The sequence below is a fragment of the Bombus vancouverensis genome, chromosome 2 (genome assembly GCF_051014615.1).
Source record: "Bombus vancouverensis nearcticus chromosome 2, iyBomVanc1_principal, whole genome shotgun sequence".
NCBI lineage: Eukaryota > Metazoa > Arthropoda > Insecta > Hymenoptera > Apidae > Bombus > Bombus vancouverensis.
In genome coordinates this window covers 7,561,102-7,581,695 of record NC_134912.1, presented here as the reverse complement: position 1 = coordinate 7,581,695, position 20,594 = coordinate 7,561,102, and the positions used below count along the sequence as shown (strand labels likewise).

The 20,594-nt window shown below is 33.5% G+C and overlaps 1 protein-coding gene across 3 annotated transcripts in view; it reads left to right on the top strand.

Annotated features, from left to right (window-relative positions):
* Positions 1 to 20,594, top strand: part of Grd (GABA-gated ion channel) — a 95,169-nt gene that overhangs the window by 2,056 nt on the left and 72,519 nt on the right. The window contains exons 1-2 of one of the 3 annotated variants that reach the window (XM_076627703.1): positions 5,105 to 5,797; positions 19,600 to 20,109. The exons of 1 other annotated variant lie outside the window; for it this stretch is intronic. The gene's annotated coding sequence lies outside the window, so the exon portion shown is untranslated. Of the gene's footprint in view, positions 1 to 5,104; positions 5,798 to 19,599; positions 20,110 to 20,594 lie in introns of those variants that run through there. One more of the 3 variants, XM_076627704.1, reaches the window with a different exon arrangement.

Below are 20,594 nucleotides of genomic sequence, written 5' to 3'. Positions count from 1 at the left end.
TTTCTTCTTTTTTAAACTCTGTTATATAACTTTGTTATCGAGTTTTTCGTATCGTATAATTAACTATTTATTCTTCCTCAGAGCTCATAATTGCGTAATTCTTTAAAAAAAAATCATCTTAAACATTTGCAGTTTATTTAAATCAATTTCATAACAGATAAGTTTGCGAGAGATTTTGCGGTATTACTAAATGAAATAAAAAAGTTTGCTAGAGTGCAATGAATAGAAAGAATAAAATTAAGCAGAGTTTTTGCACATACTTCGTGTTTATTCGATTGTCGACGTGTGATTAAAAAATGAGTAAAACAACACGCTTTTTTTCGTATTTTCGCGTAAACTTACTAAGCATATTCGCTGAATGGGCTTGCGTTTTCAAATTCTACGCTCCATGGAATAACTTTCAATTAATTCAAACCATTTAAATTCATTTCAAACTATTAATTCGGCAGAATATGAAGTTATGAACGGATAACTGCAACTATCTGAGTAACTTGATTCCTGTTCTTTTCCATTTAAGTCAGCCACTGTATTTGACGATTATAATGCAAAACTCTTTCGTTTCATCTAGATTGAGAAAGTTATGAAGTTCTTAGCTACTGTGTGGTTAATACTGTCTTCCACTCCATACCATTCTGCGAAATCATGGATTTTCAAATCGACGCTTGCTTCCAGAAATTTAGTTTGACTCTATACCTATAGTTAAATTGATTCGATAAATATTTCATCTAATTTCTTGTTCGCCAAGGATTTCACTCCATGAACATATACTTTAAAACTATCGTAATGATTAGTACAATTTTTCTACAATTAAGAAATCTATATAAGTTGAACAAGAAATTAATCGATATTACTTGCTCATCAAGGAAGTATTTACACACGAAGGAAATGTTTATAATTACATTGTCTCGTGGCCTAAAAATCTCAAACTCGACATATTTTACAGCGTTTCTACTAAGTGCATAGAAAAGAATAAAACAAAATTACAAACTCCTACTTTCTTCTTACAACTGGAACGAATATAAAATTCTGAATCACGGTCAATAGAATTTCAAACAAAGAACATATCTGAATACTTGTATCACAACGATCGATGTTACGAATTTTTAAATTGAAAATGAAATAATAAATTCGATACCTATTATAGCCTGACTCGTTACATATCTTTAACAAAAATATAAAAATATAAGAAAATAAACATAGATAGTATAGATATCTTTCTATTGCAATGTTATCTATTGTATTCGTTTCTTTGCTATCATCTAAAAAGATTTTAAAATTCTTTTCTATGGTATTATCAAGAATTATGATTTTTAACTTGGAAATGTCTGCATATTTCCATAACTGTACGATTTTAAATAGATTCTATAAATTTCATAACGTAGAATTTACTTATGATCTATAACAAACAAATAACAATTGTTATTTATATTTTGCATCGTGTTAGTTGCCTTTAATTGCCTTTCACTTTTCAAATTCCATTGACGAAAAACATGCAAATCACTGACAGCTCAATTGTTGGCGAAAACTCCATATAATTCGTTACGCAAGTGCAAACCAATTTCAGTCAAAGAACATAAATCTGCACGGAACAGAGCATTTCAATGTTAGGTTAATATCTCTATTGTACCTTGACCACATAGTTATTTACGCTATTATTGTTCAACAAAGCGGTCAGTCATCAGCAGTAAAGGCGTTTTACGTGTTGTTTCTGTTTTTAATTAGTACATATAGCGTGTCGTAAAAAATTGGAACGGTTTACGACGTCGAAATAATTCGAAATAAAATAACTTTTGTTAGTTACTCAAGGAAATAGTAGTGCAACGTGATATTAACAATACGATGAGTTTGAGAATAGCAATTTAATGTAATTTATGCAGCAAAATCTTCTGTCGGAATTTCTTTTTTCAAGCAATTTGGATTATTGCATATATATATATTTTTATAGATTTTTTTAGATCATTGCATATCGTAGTAACACTTGTTTCTTGTTGTACAAGAAAATAATTCTATAGCACTTGTAATAGTTCTAAGGTTAAAGTTGGGGAGCTTAAGATTAACGACGAGGCATTATATGAAGGGACGATATAAAAATAGCATAAACAGTAAAATCTCACTTATCCGAAATAATATGAAAAAACAAAATTGTTCGGATAATTGAATGATATCACTTTTCTCATATAAAATTTCACTTCTTCAAATATAGATTAAAATTAACTGGCAGTTTCTTTAAATATTTCTGGATCCCATATCTTTTTGGCTGCTGAGTCTTATTATAATTCTTTCACCATAAATAACTGCATATATTTATATTCTTTTTGTATTTCAAACTATCGAAACGCTTTTTCCAATGCCTCGGATACTTGGGCGTCAGAAGGCACCTCTCCATTGCCAGTAGCGTTCACTGTTTCCATTTCTATGAAATCGTCTCTATCGAGATGAAAACATTTCGTTGCGTTAGTATATTTCAGATATTCTACTGTTGCCAGGGAAATCTACCTGCTTTAGACAATATTCGATATCAAGTTTGTGCTTTTTAATGTCGTCATCATGGCTTTTTCAACGTCATGTATGTTTCCTGATCCCGTTGCACTCACTTCACTCTTCAATTTTCTAATTATGTTAGAATGCTGTTAGTTTCATATTAAATTCTTCCAATCAGAATTCACTGAATCGAATAAAGCAAAGGATACATTGTGCACGAACAGTAATAAAATATGTACATATTTGAAACGGAAAAAGGTATTCAGTGGTGGGCATAATTAACTTAATAATTAATTATGGAAAGTATATGAATTTGTTAACGAAATAGAATGACTGGTTAATAAGGATTAGAGCATTAATAAAATGTGATCTTCGTAGTAGCCTATTAACATCATTAGTCGCCAATAAGTAAATTTGATTAAACGTCGAAGGACTAACAGACGTTAAAAGCGATAGAAGATCGCAGATAATATAAGAGATCTTGATAATTATGTGAATGTTGAAACTCGAAATGTTCCTGTATATAATTTCATGGGAATATTGATATAATATTTCGGGTGTCGTATCTTTACGAGTGTCCTCGAATTAGGGATCGAAAGCTTTAATCTTGGCGAAAGATTCGTACGTGACTGCCTTGAACGAGGTGGCCGGGATACATTTTCGAAATGCAACAGCTGCGTCGATTTTGAGCGACACGTGCTACAGCTATGAAATATGCCATCCTGAGAATCGTTTTGTCATGAGAATCGGACGTGTTATCTTGGTCGAATGTGGGGGATTATAGTTGGAAGACGAACGGTATAGAGGGTGCAATAAATTAAGCGGAGATTTTGTGATTCTTAACGAATGAATGACACGTACGTTTATTTCGATTATACGAATTTTTGGTACCTGTATTTATTCCATCTTATTTACATATTTTACATATTGTTCATACACATTACATGTTATCATTATTTTATTTACATGGAAAATAATTACATACATGAATTTTTATTTACGCGAGAATAATTTGTAATCTAGGGACCTTATGAATTTAAAATAATCCTTGTAACTAAGAGATTATTGTTTTTGTAGTAACATCCGAGCTACGGATTTTATATACTTACATTTTTCGTTCGTTAGCTTGGTTTTTTAATAACGGTGTATTTACTGTTAGAACTCATATGTGTGTTATATTGATGTAAAGTATTCATTATTTAAGAATATCTATTAAATATTATATTTCATTGAATTAAATCATATTATTACTGAGCGGATTTTTGGAAATAAAGTTATTATTTTAGTAGAAAGGAAATCTGAACACACCCGGTATATAATGCGAAGCTGTAATACGCGAAAGAAGTAGTAAATGAGCTGTACAAAAGGCAGAATGCATTATTTATTTAGCGATCAAGGATCGAAGATAACGACGCATGGAAAACTTCTCGAGCATCTGTCTGAGTGAAAATAAGAGTCGTGTGAAGTGAATTTTAATGCGCGCTAGATTTTCATCGCTTTATCGACGATTCCGTTTCGTGATCGCGTGCTCTAAAAATCTTGTTTCTAGTTTGTTTCTCATTTGACTAAATAAATTCACAAAATACGTTGTACATGAATATATGTAGCGTAGCATCACGTTAAAGAATCAGAATAATTTGAAATCGACTTTCACACGAAGATCGAAATTAATTTAAATGATCCGTTTTATCTACAATACAGTGGACTATCGTTGCTACGATAAACAATTAATTGAGAGTTCGGTCTTCTTTGTCAGAATAATTTGATAACGAAACTGTAAAAAATGTTGCCCCTTTCACACAATTACAGTGGTGAACAAAAGAAATCTTATAAGATAAGATGTACAAAAAACAATGTAATTTTGTTAACTGGACCTAAATTCAATAAAAGCGATCTAACGCAAAATTGATGACTGTAACGAATACCTGTGAAAAATTTCTAGTCCTTGTAAAAAATGCATAGCGTGTTCTTCTATCCGTCACTGTAGGTTTACTTTCCTGAGTGAATGCTTGCTCGTGGTTGCACCACTAAGGTGTGTTTAGATCAAGCTGTAGCAGCACATGATTCAACGGAAGATTTGAATCGGAAGAGACTCATATTATTCTGCCTTGGAATACCAACGTTGTTTTGGTGTCTAGGTTCGAAGGAAAACGAACTCCGGACAAAATATTATCGCTGTTATTTGTAATTGTCAATCGGAGTTACATTTGAACTTTTTATAATAACACCGGTCGATACAAATAGACGAACGTGCTCTCTAAAACAGTCATTATAGCGAGTCATTATAGCGAGTTGAATAGTAGCATTGAGCGAGCGACGACTATACACTATCATACACTATCTCTGTACTTGTACTTACAGTGATTTTAATATACATTGACTATTACAATTTTATCACTCGTCTCTTTATTAAACAAACTAACACGTAGTTTGCTCGTTGTTTGCTCGTCAAAATCGAAATCGAGAATCGATGACTGTTTACGCTAAACGTACTACGTTCTTGCTCGTTTGGTCTAAACTCACCTTTAGATGGTTTCGAACCGCGTCTAAATTAATTTCATAAGAAATGGAAGCTCTGATACGGCTTTGTCGGTGTTTGCGAACATCGACTCTGGTTCGTGCAAAGTTAAATAGGATTAAGAGTAGGTTATGGAGACATGTACTCCTTCTGCATTACGAAACTCCTTAGTTTGGTGATCATTCGCGGCGCTAATAGTTCCTGTCCCTGTTGTTCTACGCTTTTCTAATTTTATTAAACACGCATCGAGTTAATTGTAAAAATAAGAGGGACTACGTTGTACATTTGTTATTACGATAATAGGAACATTGATTTCATAAAATGCAGTTCTAATTTTTTAATGGAAATAAATATATCTTTCGTTAGTCGGCGCAATAACAGCCATAAACGAGAAAAAGAAACGCGAAATCATGCAAACCATTCGAAAAACCTGCTCGAACCTCATAAACAATAATAGATATATAGTACTTTACCTGGATTTCGGCCCACCAAGTTATACCTGGAAACAAGAAAACGGACACCATAAGCAAGGAAGCAACAACGGGTTCATTAAACAATAGAAAAAAAAATAAAAAAGCAATAGAAAAACCAATCCCTTATGAAGACCTCCTCGGTTCGATCTACAATATCGAGAAAGGGAATGGAACACGACAAAAGGAACAAAAACAAACGCCCATTCTCAACTTAAATAGAAAAGGAAAGTCGACTATGACAAGGCTCAGAATTGGACACACGAAAATCACTCACGAATACCTCCTATGCAAAACAACACCAATAATTTGCACCTTGTGCAACCAGGTAACATCCATATAAGATAAGGGTAGCTGCTATATGCTAGATAATAACATCTTCTATCTGAACCCAAAGACTTAAGTACAAATTGAATTGAAAGATCGCTTTGATATCAAAGAATCACATCATAGACGCTCTAAATTAGCTGAAGGAAATAAAGGACAACGAAACGAAATAAAAGAAAAAAAAGAAAATATTTTTTCTCTTAATTATTTGGTTCAGACGTTTTGGTACAAAATAAATATGTAAACTCATGAGTTGTAGTTGTAAGGCTAGCATCGAAGGTTACTTGTAAGAAAAGGTCGTGAACAATCTCGATAGCCAAAAATGATACATAGTATTAGTATTTTCTTTTTTTTTTTAGCTATGATCGCTCACATCAAAGGAGCGCGACTATCCTTAATTAAAAAGAAAGATTAGAAACATGTAATATGTAATATGTAACGAATAATTACAAAAGGGTAAAAGAGATCAGTATGAAAGTGTACAAAAAGGTAGCCTCGAAGGCTCCAACTTCCAGCTGAAATTGAATTTCGTTCAGCCTTTGTTAAACGTAACCTCTGGTCGTCCCTTTTCCATTTACCCTTCGTATCAATTCATTCTCGAGATGGGAGCAGGTGGTATTGAAAAATAGATACAGCCGAAATCTTAAAGGAATCGTTAGCGGTTTCGCTCAAAGTAGACAGCGCGAGGACACTACGTTGAGATCTCTTCAAGAAACTTTTCTCGTTTCAGTCCCTGCCTTTTCGTACCAAGATTCAGCTTCGCAAACTCTTCGAAAAACATTTACAAACAAAAGTATAGCGATAAGGAGTAAGGTTTAATTTGTTTGTACTTCTGGTAAATATTTGCATGTGCTTTAAAACTGCGTTAGAGACTGCAAGTTCTGCTCGAAATTACAAATGTTATGTTCGAACAACTCGTCGAATAATATATATATATATAAAATAGAAGATGTTTAATTAATTTAGATGTGGGACGTTTTCAAGATTATTTGAAGCTCAATTTTTTTTTAATTAAAAAAATATATTGTTTTCTGTAGATTCCTATTAAGAATTCGGTTAATCAGATCCTTATGAGGGAAAAGACGAAACTTTTGTACTCAATATTTTTTTTACAACCGTAGTTTCGATATTTCCTCGGTGCTGGAGTTCATAATGTGTTTGGAATAAATTATTCAAATCCTCAATAGTAACAAATACTCTTGTTCGTATTGTAGAATTCGAATAATTCTACTGTTAGGAATAGATTTTTATTCGGATGATAATGTATTCGATACGAAGAAAGGATTTTTTAGAAGGGACAATATTGAATATATTATCCGTGAGAAATTATTTTACATCTTTCTATGCGTGGTAAGATTGTTTTCTGGAATTCTGCCAAGATCAAGACTCTCGAACGATAATCGACTTCAAGAACTTGAAAGGATTCTGTCTTATCCGCAGTGACGTTTTCCATCATGTCTCCGTTAAGGTAGTACGCAATTTCCGGATCTTCCGGGAAGAACATCTTCCGATGAAGACCATCAAAACCTCGTCAATTGAGCAGGAAATAATGAGAAAATTACTTTACGCGTTTATTAAGTCTCGATGCTTGAACGAGGACTAAAACGGAGGAATAGTTTCTCTCACGTAGAATGTACAGTTATCTTTTTAAGAAACTTAAGAATTACATTTGATTAATAATTTAATCGAATTGTCATAAAGACCGTCAGTTTATTAAATCTTTTTAAGATAAAAACGCTTATATCGCGTATTTATTCTCAACAATATTCGCTAACGAAATAAATAATTTTATCGTGTGTCTCGTTCTTTTTTCATATTTGTTGAACTATTTTGACGTATATATAGAATAGGTGAAATATAAGTCGATAATTCAAGATCGAAATCTGAATTTACGAGTGGCGTGATAAATTTGGCGCACAACGAAGATGGCTTTAAAAAAGAATCTTAAGAAAGTTCTGTTGCTCGGTTATAAGCGAAAGCATAGGCAGAATAGAAGACAAAGGACCAGGTGTCAAGGACGATATCGAGAACCCTTGAAAGCGTTCGCGATCAATCGTCACTGGTTTATCTCCATTTCGCTAGACTGCATTCTTGACTTACGATCGAGGCTGTGCCAGCAGATCGATGAACATCTGCGAGATAAACAGCGGAAAACGGGAGAAATATGAACGAAAAATCGAGAGGAGTTTGAGAACCAACAGACATATTTTTCGATCTGAGATCTTTTACATACCTGTTCGTATGAAAGCGCGATTAAATTTATTTCAAAAAATTAGAAGCCAATGGGAATAAAGTACAATTTTAAAGATAATACATTATTCGGTGATAGAACTTTTCTACGAACGAAATAATTATCTTCGGGAGATATGTATACTTCAAAAGTTATATCGATCAATTCCATAAATGGAAAAGTAAAAGCAATTGATATTATATACACTATTTTTAAATTAAATTAAATAGTCGAGTAGAGAGTGTAGATTTAGGTATATTTTATTTTATTTCATTATTATATTATTCTTCGTATTATATCTTTTTTTTACATTATTCTGTTTTATTTATTATATCGTAATATTACATTATCTTGTGAGTAATCCATTAGTAATACGAAGGAGGAGAGGTGCGCAAGTAAGTGAGTAATGGATTAATAATTATAATTATTGGAAACTTAACAGCTAATTGTAACGATAATTCTGGCTAGTAAGTAATTGACAAAAAGATAACTAAGTACTTAAATATAACTTAAATACCAAGAATTACTAACTACAATACAATAAGAACAAAAACAATCAGACAGACAAGATCTAAAGCGATATAAGGAATTGTTGGTGTGTGTTTAAGCGAGATGGTTTTAGAAAAAAGCTATGCATGCTAAAAGTATGTAGTATCATGCAGTTGAAGCAGCTAAAATAACCGTAGAATGTACGACGATGTTCAACTTGCAGTAGTTCACAACGACGTACATTTTTGGATGGAACATTAAGTATAAATTTCTTTATAATGTCAGGACCGATTATTAGATCAGATGTATAGGGTGATTTATTTTAATTTTTCTTTTACCTTGATCAAAGTAGAGAGAGTCGAACAGTGTATAGGATGTTTTAAAAAACGTGGACAAGAATTTGAGTATATAAGTTGTGTCGTTCAGGAGCCACGTTGCTCAACTCTATAAATTGAAAAGTAAAATAAGTGATGATATATCGTAAACAAATTTTTTTCAAACCTACCTTTTAACAAACGAACTCATGGCGGTGGATAATCAATGTTTCCTAAAAATCGGGCATCGATTGTGTATTTATATAATAAACTTAAAAAATTGACAAAGAACGGGGTTGATCAGTTACACCCTTTTTTTATTTATAAACTCGTAATAATTCTTTTTCTCCTTTAACGTTTATCTCTTCAAGGTTGCTTCTGTATTCGATATTGACAGACCTTGCTGTTCAAAATTCCATTATACCGTTAGTCGAAACGTACGATTTTGGTCTCAAGGTGTTTCTCGTGGCAGAACTTAGTCGCGAAAGTAATTTCGGTATATTCGAAAGTCGAGAAGTCAATTCGATAGGAAACTTTTCGCGCAAAGCGCCGGTGTATCATATTATTCACGGGAAACTTTAAAGCAGAATATTGATTAAAAACGACGCTTTATAATACGAATTTCAGTTTCAAGAATATACCAAAGAGAAGAACAGAATGTTCAAGTAATTAAACGACAGGTGAAAAATATTCGTACATTCTCCAACTTGCTGCATTTTTTGCTGAATCTTCGTTATCGCAGTTGGGAATGACTCTCTCGTTGGTTTGTTTTTATCTTCGTTACGTTAATTACTTATTTGCCAAGATAAAGGCATTTTGTGGTATTTTATTCGAAAGCTCGAAAAGTAAATCTCACCGAGATGATTTTTTGCTGCGCTGTGTTTGCGCGACGAATGTTCGCAAATTCATTTCGCCAGACGATGAGGCGACCCCGAATTGAGGGTTCTCAGGAAAGTAGAAGATTTTCGTGAGCATCGTGGGCCAAGCAAACATGGAATATTGCAAATGAAACTCGGCTCCGTGCCTATTCGTATCTACCTTTTTCTTGTCTTGTGTGCGAGGCAAGTTTTGACTTCCTATTTCAAATTCTTTTCTTCTTTATTTAATGATTCTTTGCTCACTTATCGCCTTTCAATTTTTCATACAACCCGAAAAATATAATTTCCACTAATACAATTTCCGCGAAAAGACATAAAATTGAAATCAGGTATGCAGCGTTCAAATAAAAAGTGAACAACAGTTTCGTGTGTCTATAAAATTAATTTGTTTGTCGAGTATACAACGCTACTGTTCAAATATCGGGCCTCCAAATACTTTGAGTACACATGTTTTCGTGCTTGTTGATTGTGTTTGTACATGTTAATTGCTCTAACAATCGTTAAACGATGACAGACTACGTTACGATTGTTCTTCCCTTCTAAAACTATCGGGTGCTTCCAACATAAACAGTTCAACACGCTAGAACGAATTAACAATGTACAGCGCAATATGTTTACGCGTTGCAATTGAATATGAAAATATCAAATTTCGAATGTATCTTTTTTATTTGGAAATTAACGTACATAAATAGCTCGTGATAAATTTAAATACGTTCTATCGAGTTTCAACTTTGAGCTAGAAGCTGATAAATCTAAATAACTTTTATATTCGCATATACCTTTATTCTCCAATGAAATATTTTTTCATCGTATTCTATATTTCATTTTCACAGAATTTTCACTCGAATTTTCATAGTCGCATAAAATTACCATTAGGTGATTTAAAATTTACGATTTAATATACTTGGTCCTGATCGATCAGTATCTATGTAAATGTTACGATACATCGATGTGCAAATACCTTTTGCGACCACTGTATATCGATAGCAGTCATTCCAATTACGACTAGAAGAGTTGAGAAAATTGTGGAGTCCCTCTTGACAGATTACGGTAAATCGAGGTATAAGTTTATCCTTGATTGTGAGAAGCTCGTTAAAGCTTCGTATCGATCGGACCAACTACTTTCTCTGTCGAACAATACAACGGAAAAAGAATAGAAGGCGGAAGAATTTGATGTTCGGTTGGCCAATTCTGCTTCTCTTAATCTTCAAGAATGTACCTGCAGTTGAATATCTTGACAGTGTATTATTTTCTGTAATTTCGCTGGAAATCTCAAATCGATGGGATTACAAAAGAACGACGAAAAAGCGCAAGAAACGTCGCTTTTTTCCGCGTATCTCGGACACGGAGCTTTCTGCAGCGGAGATTTAGTGGATCTCGGGAGAATACTCTGAGGCAAAATTGAACGTTTTCGAAGAAGAATTTTAGAACGCAGATCGGTGTCTTTGCTCATCTTTTTTGCCCGATGCTCAAGTGGAAGTATCGAATTCAAATATTTGATGTCACATATATGTAAGTTAAGATATGTTAGTATGGCGATGAAACGCATAGACGTTAAATCTATGAATTAAATATCTCAGCGCTGTATCGTAACGAATCCAGCTACTTGTAATAAACAATCACCAAATAACAGATAAGTGAACAATTAACAACAGTATTTACGATTATAACAATAACGATCTATGCCTACTATTATGATACACAATCCATCTAAATGCTTCACCTTTTTCAACGAAGTATCAGGCGTTAAAAAATAAAGAAATATGTGATATTAGAAACTGACAAGGTAATTAAGAAAATCAATACAAAAATTAATAAACATTTTAGTGAAGGTAGAATAAAAGAGTTAATTGGAACGATTCATAAAGACTGTAAATATAAAAACAAAAATGGTATGACCATTAGCTCTTCTCCTATAAAGGCTTGATCTCCTTTTCCAGAGGAAATCTCCCTGAAGATTGTACTTGACTTCCGTTTCAGATTGCCAGTGTATAATTTAACTTTCTCAGAAAAAAAAGAAAGAAGCAAACCGGGTTCCTGTTATGAGATCTTAAAAGCGCCTAAAACTTCTGTTTCTTTTTCTTTGCGTTCTTTTTGCAAAAAATCAGCAATGCTCGTAACAAGTAGGTGTAGGCCCGACTTGTAGAGATAAAAAGAGAAGGAAATAGGAAAAAAGAAGGACGATGAAGAGAGATAGTGTGAGCTGGACGCGAGCTTGCTCGACTGAAGCCTCTTTACCTAAGAACTTTCGCAGAGTACTTTCGATGCTTTTCCACGATCTCGAGTATATTCCACCTTCCGTTCAACATTCCGCCGCTTCTGGATCGAGTACTGATTAATTTCATTCGAAACACCGACGTTTTATCTCGTTTCGTGGAATATAAATGAAGAAGCTGTTCGTAGGGATCATTTCGAAATGTCAGAGTAGACTTTTCCTTCTCTTCTTTTACATGTGTGAATATCTGTTTGTTCGTGATGAAATAACGTTCCGTGTTTGAGATGCGAATGTGTATATACAGTGGTGGACAAAAGAAAGCTTGAACTACTTATTTGTGTATAATAATTTTGTACTAAATTTTCATTACCACGTTGATAACGTTCGCTTATTCTAGACACACACATACGCGCATTAATTATATCCACTAACAAGTTAATCGTTCTTATCAATCACGAGCCCTTTTTCTAAAATCGTGGCTTTCTTTCTACTACTTATCTCTTGAATTTATCTTTCACACTCCGCTGTATCATTCAAATTTAGTTGAAAATTTAATCCCCATACTCGACAGTTGACGCACCGATCACCGACTCGTCGAACTGACATAAAACCGTCGCCCGGTTCGTCCAAATACTACTATTACTCTACCGTAACTCAAAGCAACAATGCATCAACTCATCATACCGCGGATATTCAATTAAAATGAATAATTACGCAATTATTAATTTCTATAACTATCTGACTGATCTATATAAGCACACGTTCGCCACATAATACCAATCGAACCTATCAAAACCAATCTATCTCCTCCGCTCTCTTCCCTATCCACGTCCTTCAAATAGCTTCCAGCCTCCCCCAAACCCTGCTCCCCGCCTCTTTCACCCAACAAAGACTTGGTAAATTTCATCATCGAAATGGTTCGATTGTCTTAAAGAGAGTCATTCTCGTCGGTTGCGCGGTATAAAAAGGGCAGAGTATCCTTTTATGATTCCTCGGGAATTTCCGGGTTCATTCCACCGTCGATGAAAATCAACGGGCTTGGCGTTAGCGTATATACAGGTTAAGAGGGAAATTCTTTCCTTGAGGTTTCGCGGTTGCAACGCCGAATATAGGTTATCGAGGGTATAAGGCGAAAAGAGGGTATCTGCGACGGAGGTCGAAGTCAAAGTGTAGGCAGGTTGGAAGAGGAAACGAGACAGACACAAAGGGGCGAAGGTGGGACAAAGAAGATTCCTGAATATCGCTGACGATGCCATCTTGGAGCACCCTTCATGCGGAGTTTCTCCGTTTAACTCGCTGTTTCCCTGGCATCCTTCTTTCCCATCATCCATCTTTTATCGTGCTTTCACGGGCCGGCTCGATCTTCCGATACCTGGGAAGAACATGCGGCTGATCCGAAAACGTGGTGAAAACGAAAACCTGTACAGGTCCCATACGTAGGGGCGCTGCCTACGAAATACCTTTTACCTTTATGATCACATCTCGCGATTTTATCCGATTTAATACACGCCCGACGAGCATCCAGCTCAAAGGATTCATTGAAGTTGGAAGTCCTTTCGGCTATTTCCTCTTCCCTTCTAACCTTTCTCTTGATAGCGAAGGTGGTGCAGGTAAAACCTGCATCAATTCCTAATGTGTTTTAATTGTTCTCCGCTGTGTATCATTTATGGTGATCTTCTTCTTCTTTTTTTTTGTTTAATCGTTCTTAACATTTGATTGTTCCTTGTGGTGTGTCGTTCAACTTTCATTCAATTATCCTTCACGATATCTTTTGCGTGTATCATTTATCGTAATCTTTTTCTGTTTAATCGTTCTTAATGTTTGATTGTTCTTTGCGATGCATCGTTTATCTTAGACTCTTTTCGTTGAATTGTCCTTCGCGATATCCTTTCTGTGTATCATTTGTCGTAACTTTTGCTTGACCTCGATCTTATAGATTCTATGTAAGAATTTTTATTTTTATATTACGCAAAGAAGTAGCAGGTATACAATAAGCCTTCTTTTACACAACGATACACACGTGCGACATGTGTATGATGGATACCGATTATACATCGCCTTCATAATAGCTTTCATAATATCATACATCGCGATATATGTATCGGTGTGTGAAAGAGGCCTAACGCTATCGGACACTCAAAGAGTTCATACATTTTTGAGAATAGATATTTCATGAAGTTTCTTCATAATTACAAATTTTTTTCCAAATTCGTGCATACGTAATACGCATACGTAGTGTGCATACATATAAAGTGTACGTAATAGAATACGTAAATAAAAATATTCCGCCTATAGGAATTGAGAAAAGGTATTTAAATCGATAATCTCGACATTATTCTTGAAATAATATAATTATGCGTGACACGTTAATGTGTATATCTATTAGAAAGATTTGCTTTAGTCTCTTTAAATTTTATACTAATACGATGCGCTATTGTTATACTAACAATATGCGAACGTTGCTCGCTTTTCTTTTCCTTTATCAGCATTTGATAAAAGCTAACGAAAGTGTAAACCAGCATTCGTTCGAAGTTTGACGATTGCTTGCCGAATCGGAAATCGAACACTCGAATGCTGTAAGAATGCTCCAAGGACGTTTGTTCGATTCTTTTAGATATTATAATCTGTATGAACGTTTTCTCGCGTTTGCCGTGAAGGAATGGGACGTTCTTAGAGCACTTACATACTTATATATTTACATGTGTACTTATGTGGTTCTATATCGTCAATATATCGCTGATGATACAAGGGGGGGGGCGGGGCTCTATAATCCATCAAGCAGCACCAACAAGAACAGTAAAAAAATATATAAAACGTGTTATCAAGGAAATGGTTTTTCGCCAGAACCCGCAGATGTTCCTCAGCGATCCCTTCGAAATCGTAAATGAATCCTACAGGCATTCCTCTGGCAGATAAGGGGAAGATAGTTCTGCCATTTAGTACCCAGTCAAGATCAATCTGAATCCTAAACGACACGGATAGATATGACATACAATTTACTTTTTTCTATACATGTAGTTTTTACATTATAAAATTTTAAATTTAAATTCCATCGTATGCTCTTTGATATAGTAAAAAAATACTATTTATGTCATATATATATAATATATATAATATATATAAGAAGATATCTTTTCTGGAACATCTGTCATCAATTCTTTATAAATAAATAAATAAATAAATAAATAAATAAATAAATAAATAAATAAATAAATAAATAAATAAATAAATGAATGAATGAATGAATGAATGAATGAATGAATGAATGAATGAATGAATGAATGAATGAATGAATGAATGAATGAATGAATGAATGAATGAATGAATGAATGAATGAATGAATGAATGAATGAATGAATGAATGAATGAATGAATGAATGAATGAATGAATGAATGAATGAATGAATGAATGAATGAATGAATGAATGAATGAATGAATGAATGAATGAATGAATGAATGAATGAATGAATGAATGAATGAATGAATGAATGAATGAATGAATGAATGAATGAATGAATGAATGAATGAATGAATGAATGAATGAATGAATGAATGAATGAATGAATGAATGAATGAATGAATGAATGAATGAATGAATGAATGAATGAATGAATGAATGAATGAATGAATGAATGAATGAATGAATGAATGAATGAATGAATGAATGAATGAATGAATGAATGAATGAATGAATGAATGAATGAATGAATGAATGAATGAATGAATGAATGAATGAATGAATGAATGAATGAATGAATGAATGAATGAATGAATGAATGAATGAATGAATGAATGAATGAATGAATGAATGAATGAATGAATGAATGAATGAATGAATGAATGAATGAATGAATGAATGAATGAATGAATGAATGAATGAATGAATGAATGAATGAATGAATGAATGAATGAATGAATGAATGAATGAATGAATGAATGAATGAATGAATGAATGAATGAATGAATGAATGAATGAATGAATGAATGAATGAATGAATGAATGAATGAATGAATGAATGAATGAATGAATGAATGAATGAATGAATGAATGAATGAATGAATGAATGAATGAATGAATGAATGAATGAATGAATGAATGAATGAATGAATGAATGAATGAATGAATGAATGAATGAATGAATGAATGAATGAATGAATGAATGAATGAATGAATGAATGAATGAATGAATGAATGAATGAATGAATGAATGAATGAATGAATGAATGAATGAATGAATGAATGAATGAATGAATGAATGAATGAATGAATGAATGAATGAATGAATGAATGAATGAATGAATGAATGAATGAATGAATGAATGAATGAATGAATGAATGAATGAATGAATGAATGAATGAATGAATGAATGAATGAATGAATGAATGAATGAATGAATGAATGAATGAATGAATGAATGAATGAATGAATGAATGAATGAATGAATGAATGAATGAATGAATGAATGAATGAATGAATGAATGAATGAATGAATGAATGAATGAATGAATGAATGAATGAATGAATGAATGAATGAATGAATGAATGAATGAATGAATGAATGAATGAATGAATGAATGAATGAATGAATAAATAAAATATATTTATATATATAGGCATGTAAACATATGTATAAAACATTTGTACAAATTTTTCAACACAGTTAAGTGCTGTCTATTGAAAACGATCGTGTTTGAAGAGCAGAACGTGTTTTCATTAGAAAATTATACAATATCAAACATTTGTTTCTGTAAACCAAATGTCGATATTATCACAAAAATCGAAAACAGTCATAAATTTAATTTCCAAATATTTGCACACAAGAGAAGACACGTATAATGTTCATTTCTCTTTCTATGTTATAGAAACTAACTATCTATATAAATCAAATGCAAACGTGTTTGTATTATATTATATATATAATCATATTATAATAATTATTATATATTTGTTATTAATATATATTATCATATTAATTATAATTTCTACAGAGATATATATGTTAAGAGAGTTTAAGTTATAATATACATATACATACATAGAAGAGTAGGATTAGTTTCATGAATTTTGAATGCCAAATGAGCTGAAGCCAAATGTAAGAAACGTATAAGTATGCGTGAGTTTCAGAAAATATTGTAAAAGTCCATTTTCGGACTGTGAATATAAAATTAAATAAAATAAAGGATAAGATAACAACTATCGTAAATGAATAAATAAAAAGTTATTAAACGCTACCGATATGACGAACGGAAAAATATTTCGTCGGGAAAGTAAAATCGTAACACTGGAAGTGATTCTTTCGGAGAAACGTCTGAAAACTCGGCAAACTCTGGAAATTACGCCTCGCGATTTTGTGGTGAAATCTGCCATTAAGTTGCCGTCGTAACAATGAAAATACCGAGGAAAAAAATTGAGATCGTTGCCTGTATTTCTTCAGAAACGATCGCGGCTGTAATCAGGCAGGGTGGAGGAAAGACGCGAGATCGATTTCCGGATTAAATTACCAATTCCTTGAGATCTCACTGGTACTTCGATGGAGAAAAAGGCTACGTAAATAGTAGTAATCACTAGCAACCTCGATTCGAGAAATATGGTTCCCTAGCTCCTCCATTAATAAGACGATAACGAGGCTTTAAATCGATGCGAGTGTCCGCGTTCCTTTATACTTCGTTGTGTTACTAGTGGAAATAATATCATCGGCGAAGCCATGATATGCTTATAAAAATTATTTTGTCGTAATCGTATCTAGGTCTTTTGTATGAACGATAATTATAAAATTATCGCGTGGTATGTATTTTTGTAGGATGCTTACGAAGCATATACTAAATCCTAAGAGATACTTAGTAATTTACAGTAAAGTGAATTAATTGATTTCCTGGCTGACATTTTTGCAGAATTTTATTCTTAGTTGTAATTATTAAGAAAGGATTAAGTTAATATAACAATAAATAAAATCAGGATATAATACAGGAATTAACATTCAATGTAAAAATATAATACAGCGTAAGAAACTAGGAATAAGAACGCAACACCTTCCTTGTAATAGGCTATGGGCTTAAAGCACAAATAAATCAGTATTATTATCGTTACAATATTTAGTCATGTTTGACATTTTCAAACGGAAAAAATATTATAACCATTACGACGAGAAACGATCGAAATTTTGTCTTTTCCGTCTTATTTGATAATAAAATGATTCGATCCGATTTAAGAAAGCTTTATCTCTATCTTTTCAAGTTCTAGCCCTTTGCTAAATACTGGTACCAAAATATGCAAAATTATAAATTAAAAGTGAGATCTATAAAGTTTTCGTAATACGCTATACATGGTAACGACGCGTTTCAATCAATAGCGAAACGTGCCTCATTCTCGAAAAACGTCGTCCACTTGAGACATTATCGAAGAATCGATTGGAAATTTTGCTTAATGCGCATAGCGGTAGCACTCAATCTTGGAAATGTTTTTTTATATTTCGTGCTGCGATCTTCCTTCCGGCGAGGTTTGTCGGATTTTAATAACTTCCGTTCACGGGTTTGGTATCGATAATCCCATTGTCGAGTGAATATCGAGAAAACTCCACTGCTGAATGGAGTACCGTAGAACCGCAGGAGACTGCTAATGCACTGTCAACAATGGATCTCTCACCAGGAAATCTCCATCTCTCTCTCCTTCTCTATTGCAATGAATTCGAGCTCTGTTGACTTCAACTACTTCACGTGCAAATGCCACGATGCCTGGACAAACCGTAATTAATTATTATAAAATTTAACCTATATTTCTATTGTACTATATTATGGTATTACAGTGGAACCTCGCTTTATCCGCACCTCGTGTGTACAAACAAATTCAGACTCAACCTCAGAAATACAAACTCTTAAGGGAGCCCCTATTATCCGAACTATTAGGTCATCCGAACTGCCTTGTACCCAGAATTGTTCGTATAAACGAGGTTCTACTATATTTTATTAATCAACATTATATTTCTTTTTTATTTCTTTTCTTTGGATAAAATATATATTGTACGTATACGTTGTATTGGATAATGTAATTCTATCCTGTTAAGAACGCAGGATTTATTTTACGGATATTTTCTGTTCGTATTATCGATCGATTAAAATATGCGATGAACGTGAATTATACTAGAAAACTTCTTCTTCTCCAATATGATTTCAAACAATCGAATATAGGAGAAAATGCAAGGAATGATATCTGCACGCTAGCTTCAAACTTAGCACGTGCGTGCCATTCCTCAAATTTCGCTCGATATTCAACTTTTAAACTTTGAAAAGTATTTCTTCGATGAGCGAGACGAGGAGATTCCTTTAGAATGGTAGTATCTAAGTATATCGCATATGCACGAGGTGTATCGAAAATTGTAATATAACCGCGAAACAGGTCGCATAAAATTTTTCGCATTTTCGTTCGTTCGAAATAACATGTCTGACCAAATAAATTATGTATCGTCTAAACAATCGTTTTTAAAGGAAAAATCTTAAACGAATATAAATGCACGAACACGTATTTTTCCCTTTTTGATCTATCGTCTAACGTCAAATTACCTTTTAGTATTTAGTTCGATCACGTACGGAAAACAACATTGAAAACAACGCATTGAAAACGGAACTCTGTTACGTACTACATCTGCTAACGATAACGCTTCCATTTAAAAAATTTCAGGTCTCGCACTTTATCAAGATGGAAAATCTCGAAAGAAGAGAAAGGAAATAAAAACAGAGACCATCGATAGATCATCGATCTGATCAATTTTGGGAAACCGGTGGGGGATCGGGCAACGAGAGCTACACATACATAGCGATGCGGAGCATCAGCGAGAGAGTAAGAGGGAAAGCGCAGGGTGGCAAACGCCGAGTTGCCACCCTTCGTCAGCTGTCCTGTACGAGGCAGCCAGTACGCGTCGTGGCTTCGCCACGTGCTTTTCGTCTCTTTGCAAAGTTCGTGTTCACCATCGTCGACGATGTTTTCATATTTGACCGTGATCTTGTTGTGTTGACTCGCCGATCAAATCGAACCACGGATTCTCCGCGATGCGATCAATTTGGGACATCTGGATCCGTTCGTGACCATCGGTCGTACATACTGTTTCGACCATGTGACGAACGAGACGCTTATCTTCGATACGAGTTCATTATGGAGATTCCAGCGTTTTTTCATCGAGCGTAATAATAGGTGAGTTTGTGAAAAATATCGTTCTTTTAATATGCAGTTTACTAATAAACTTAGCTTCAGTTTCGTTTCAAAGAAACCAGTGACACGAACCAAAGTCAAGATCGACGTTTATATATTAAATTTCAGTTGAAAAGAATCAGCAATTTTTTTTGAAAAAAAAGGGAAGAGAAATGAGGTTTTTAATAATCGAAAGTCTTACTCGTTTAATTTTTTTGTGATATTCGTTGCTGCTTGTATATTTTGAATTTTTTATCGTAGTTATTTCTGTATCTTGACGATTCGTTTCTTACTTTATTTTGACAACAAATTTTACAAATCGAACGACGTGCAATTAGAATCGTTTGACCTTCGGTGAGAATTTTTAACACTCTCTTTGTACCTTGCTCGTGGGTGTAATTTTTGGTTCGGCAACGTAACATTAGTTTCTATTGAAATTTAGTTTGAAAATTAATTTTTGTTTTTTTCTCTCTTGCAATGAATTTGTT